We start from the raw sequence: 5,850 nt of genomic DNA, 5'->3' as shown, positions 1-5,850 counted from the left end.
CCCCCCCCCCCTCGGAGCTTTTCATTCCGCGCTCCCCCCGCCTCCCTCCCTCTCTCCCTCCCTTCCTCCTCCCTCCTCCTCGCGTCTCCGCGTTCGGTCTCTCGCTCTCCCACCCTTTGTCGCTCGCTCTCCTGTTTGATTCCCCTCCAGTTAAAAAAAGGAGCCAATTAAAGGCAGCCCAGCTCGCCCGGCCCAGCCTCTGTCCAATTTCCTCGCCTCCCCCAGGACCAATTAGAGAAAACAAAACAGGGCTGGGGGAAGCAGACTGCCGGCTTTCTTTCCTCTCTCTCTCTCTGCCCCGCCCCCCTTCTCTCCCTCTCTCCCCCCACCTCCCACCCCCCGGCAGGAAAATGTCAGAAAGCAGAAATGGATCCATCTATCCCGAGGACAGTGGCGGGGGGACGTGGGTTTCGGCGCGGGCTCTGCAGCCGCGCGCCCGCACGCTCGCTCTCCGCCCGCCCTTGCACGCCCAGTCTGGCTGCCCGAGCAGGGCGCACCGATCGCAGTGCGCTCGCGGGGTAAGCGCAGCCGTTCACCCCGGGAACACAAGCCTGCGGGGCACTGCACACTTTGCAAATGTTTTGTACTTTTGGGGGGCGGGGCTGAAGCTGGGGTCGGAGGGAAAGGCCAGGGAGCCCGCGGCTCTTGGGGTCCTGCAGGCGCGGGAGCCGGCCGCCTGCCCTGGGTCTGCAGGGCCGTCCGCGCGGCCCCGGAGTCCCTCCGCCCCCGGCCGAGCCCCCGCCCCTTTCCAGGCCGCCTCCGCCTCTCCCCGCGTAGTGCGTGGGGGCCACCGAGCAGCTGGCTGAGCCCGGGGCGCAGAGGGCGCGCTTAGAGCTCCTGCCCTTGCCTCGGCCCGCAGGTTGCCAACAGGTTTGTCCGTAGGACTCATCCGCCGGAACTCCCCCAGGCCATCCTTCCCATTCTCCCCAGCTCGCCCCTCTCCCCATCCTGCCTCCGCTCAGGACCTCAGGCGCCCCCAAGCGCCCCAGGGGCGCACTCTCTTCCGGCAGCCAAGCCCGGGCCCGCTCCAGCTGCGAGGGTCTGGCATTCCGGGACTCCGCTGGCTCACCCCGGCCCTCCCTCTCGGAGCAGGAGTGGGCAGAGCGCTCCTCCCAAACGCCGGCGAGGAGGGATGTAGGCTGGGAAGCTAGGCGGGCGGTCTCCCCCGCGCCTGCGATCGCGTCCCCCTACCCAGGTCCTGCTACTCTCACTTGCTCCACCTGTCGCCGTTATTCATCTCCGCGTGTGCGCAGGGATTGTAGCAGGGAGACCCGTGGAAGCGCGGACCACCGCAGCAGCTAACAAGCGGGGAGATTATAAACCCTCCTTCCCCCACCCCCGGAACTGTTCAATATCTTGGCTGTGATGGTGGTTCCACGACTGTATGCATTTGTCAAAACTCAAAGAACTGTACACCAAAAAAGAATTTTTCAGTGTGTAAAACATCAATTTTAAAAATGATAATAAACCACCCCTTTGCCAGGCCCATCTCCTGATGCGTCCCTGCTCCCCTGACTTTCCGGGGGCTGCCCCCACAGGAGTACGTGCCCTCAACTGCCGGGTAGGAGCAGATATCCGGAGAAAGGCCAGGCGGCACGGGGGGTGTACCATCAGCGGACACCTCCTCGGCTCCCCTTCTGTGCTCAGAAAGTCCGAGAACATCTGAAGAATCTTCTCCAGCCCGCCTCCACGTGAGTGCCCCTTCTTCGTGCCTCCCTGCTTTTCTCTCTCCTTCCTTTCCTGTGGGTCCAAAGCTGAATAAGGGATCCAGACACGACTTACTGCTGGGCATCTAGAGATGCCAGCTGACGATTTGTGGAATGAATGAATGAATGATGCCCATCATAGGGCAGATACAGCAGACCTAGGACACCCTCAGTGCAGCCATCATTTCTACTCCCTACCCCCCAATGATTACCCCAATGAGAAAAATCCACTTTCTGCTCCACAGAGATACAGAGCTATCAGACCTCTTCCCACCCAGCTCCCCTACCCAGTCTGAAAAAGAAGTGGCACCAACTGAGGGTGTGATGATGCTTCTTTTATTGTCATCTTTCCATTATTCAAAAATTCCCGGAAATTCTCACCTCCTCCAGGAAGCCCTCCATATAATCACAGTGATTCCAGCTCTCCTTGGCTTTGCCCATTCTGAGTTGAATGAGCACTTATCCATGTCAAGGGACACTGCCTTCCTATTTTCAATTACCTAGTCCAACCCCAAACAGCAGTTAATTGGTCCTCTTTGGCTTTGGGGTACATTACTGAGAGGCAGGGAGCCCCACAGACTCAGCGCACATTCTCTTGAGTTTGCTGTCTCTGAACACCTACACTGGCCTGGAGGAGAGAGGACATCCTGGGGGAGGGGCTGGGGGGAGAGGGAGCAGAGGACCCAATTCCAGCCAGGCTGGGACTGAACATTTGCTGTCGCTGATCCACTTGTGAATACTCTGCAGCTAATTGTATGCAGTGTAAATACCTTGACAGCCTGTTTGCGCAGGCCTGTAAATTCAGTCATCTCCTCCCTCCAGTGTGCCCTGCCTGCTGCCTCCGATAGCGCCCTGTGTCTGACGATGGGAGGCAGCCAGGGAGCAGGAAAAGAGCACCGGGCTTGGGAGCCATCAGGCCTGTGTTCTGTCCTAACCTTTCATAGTAGGGTCCCTCTGTCACAAAGTGGTTGAGAGAAGAAATAAGAATAATAGCTGACACCACACGCCAGACACTGTTCTAAGCCCTTCATGCATATTAACTATTTAATCCCCATAAGAACTATGTGAGATAGGACTGTTATTCTCATGGAATAAAGTAGAAAGATTTAGTGCCTTACGCAGCTCCACGGAGCTTTGAGTTAAGTGGCTTGGCTTGGCGACCCTGCTCTTTCCCACTGTTCTGAACTGAAGAGACGCAAGGGCCTGAGTACCCAGTAAGTGTTTTCACAAGAAGTGTTTCCTGTTCTCTTCGCACACAGAGAACAATTCTCTGGGCCCCTAATTGGAGTGTTGGGGGTTGGGGCATGTGAGTTAGACCAGCGGACCCAAGGTGGACTGAGGCTGGGCTGCCTGGAGGTTCAGTGGTCAGCAGCCAGCTGCCAACTCTTGGGTTCAACTCAAGATGCTCTAAGAAAAATTCTGTTCTTTTGACCCAGAGAAAGCCCAGTCCTTGGGGTCCAGGAGGTCTCAGGAACTAGCTGCTGATGGGCCAGGGGACCAGGTGCCCCAGACCTTGGCCAAGCAGGGCAGCCTAGGGCCTTTGTTGTGAAAGCATGTTACTAGAAATCTCCATTTCCTCCAGCCGCCAGCTCTCTTGCTAGCCTCCGGCAAGTTAGAGCCCCTAAGAGGAGACAGGGAGAGAGAGTGGAAGAGTCTTTGAGGGGATGGCGTTGTCGCCTAACGAGGGAAATTGTGTCTGAAAATCATACAGTGGCAGTTATCGATTCAGTCTCAGGGCAAGACACTTTCTGGTCAGGTGGGGGAAGGCTGGCTGGGAGGGGGCGAGAAACGGGGAGAGTTATGACCCCGCTGAAAGACCAGTTTATTAATTCCGGCTCTAACAAATAGCCAATTAATGGTTCCAGCTGCTAATTAGTAAGCAGTTAACTCCTGTTATAAATCGTGCTGTTCAAGACTAGTGATAATGTAATCCCACAGTGACACCCTTGGAGAGGAGGGGCCCCAGAAACTTCTGTCGCCCAGGGTCTGTATCGCCCTCCGCTCCCTCCTCATCCCACACCCCCCAGCAGGTGCTCTGCTAGTGGAATGCAGGCTTCATGAGGGCAGGGACCTTGTCTGTACATCGCCATTCATTCATTTAACATATATTTAAGGGGTCCAACTGTGTGCCAGGCACTACTCTAGACACTCCAAATTCAGTTTGAACAAAACAGACAAGAGTTCCTGCCCTCATGGAGGTTACATTCTAGGGAAAAGACAGACAAAAGACTATATAAATAAGGAGACTGAATAGCGTTTAGATAGCAAGGAAAATACTAAAGCTAGGAAGCGGAGTAGGAAATGTGAGGGCTGAAATGTTACAAAGGGTGTCCAGAGAAGATCCCATCGACAACGTTTGTCGTGACCTTAAAGAGGAGAGGGATGGGCCCGTGCTGGTATCTGGGGGAGGCGCATCACAGGGAGAGGGGGCAGCAAGTGCAAAGGGCCTGCAGTGGTGAGGGGGATTTGGCTGTAGCTGAGTAGGTGAGGGGAGACGAGTAGGAGCCGAGGTCTGAGAGGTTAAAGGGTCATTTGGGTCTTGGGGTCAATGTGGGAGGCCAGGCTTTACTGAGTGAGACGGCAGCGATGGCGGGGTTTTGAAGAGAGGACAGGATTTGACTTTCATCCAGCAGGCTCACTCTGGCTGTGTGCGAGGCATTGACTGAAGGGGGCGAGACAGTGTCCCTAGCACCTGGCACAGTGCCAGCACTTAGCGGGTGCTCACGAAATGCTTATCTTATGAATTGACGAATGAACCTTGACAGGGCTGGATGGTGAGACTGGGAACTACACTCACTTTTGAAAGGCCGATTTATTTGGATTCTCTTGTAAATTATTTTACAACCATCACCAAGGGTGCCCTCACATTTGAACTTTCCAAGAAGTCCACACTCACTATCCTACTTGGTCCTTAAAATGTCTCTGTGACATGTTACACATGTGGCCCTCTCCATTTTACAGATGTGAAAACTGAGGCAAAGAGACATTTAGTGACTGGCTCAACAGTGAGTTACTGAAAATACCAGTCTTAGAAGAATAGGGGTGGGGATACCAAAGAGAGAGGAGTTTCTCTCCACTTTCTGGCCACTCTGTCACAATTGGGCCCTGCCTCGCTGTGTGATCTTCCCTCTCTGGGCTCCAGATTCTCATTTCCACAGTAAGCAGCTGTGCTTAGACTGGCTCTAAGATTGCTCCCACCCAGACTCCAAAGACGTGATCTGTGTCTAAGGCTTATCGGGAGGCCACCATTTCCCAAGTGTCACCTGGGCTGTCCCAAGCTCCCTTTGTCCACACTGATGTTGGAACAAGGGAGGTTTTGTTTGGCTTTTTTGAACTGATGGTTCAGTGGATCAGAAGTAATTTGGCTTTAACACCAGCTTGGAAAACACATGGTCTTCCCACTCAGAGCTGGTCTGGGAAGAGGCTGAAAAAGTCAGGTTCTCTGGACTCTTTATTTGTTAATTCAACAAATATTGATTGAGCCAGGTATTGTGCCTACATCATGCTGGGCACTGTGCTGGAGACATCCAACAGGTAAAGGCCCAGCCCTGCCCTCAGGGAGCCCCAGTCTGAGGGGAGACACAGCCCCGCCCTCAGGGAGCCCCAGACCTGTCCCCGGGGCCTCAGTGGGAGTGGGGAGACTGCTCTGCAGGGTTATAGCTACTGGTATAAAATGGAGCCAGGAAATAGATCTAGGAACAGACGTACTGTAACAGTACCAAGGTGTTCCGTAATAGGTAAGGCTAAGGGGATGGGAACGAGGAAGGCATGGGCCTGGCTGCTCTGATTTCTTGGCTCTCCCTTGCAAGGTTGTTTCCTTCCCTTTAAGCCTAAGAAGCCCACGGGAAGCAGCCTGGTGTTTTATTTGGTTCTCCTAATGCAAAAGTCTCTCTGGGCTTCTGGGAACTATGCCTTTTGAGGGTGAGACTGTGAAGCTGGCACGGAGCCGTCAGCACCCATGGGGAGGAGAAGCCACCCTCTCTGGGGACCAGGTCCCACCCTGGCAAGAAGCCCCATCCCCGCCTCACTCTGCTGGCCTCCCAGGGAAACCAGACACCTGGCTAAGGGGACTGCAGAGCACCTGGAGATCAGCTCCTCTCCAAAGACCCCAGCTGCTGCTCGGGTCGTGGATGTCACCCCCCAC

The sequence above is a fragment of the Equus quagga genome, chromosome 15 (assembly GCF_021613505.1).
Source record: "Equus quagga isolate Etosha38 chromosome 15, UCLA_HA_Equagga_1.0, whole genome shotgun sequence".
NCBI lineage: Eukaryota > Metazoa > Chordata > Mammalia > Perissodactyla > Equidae > Equus > Equus quagga.
Note: the sequence above shows the minus strand (reverse complement) of the source record.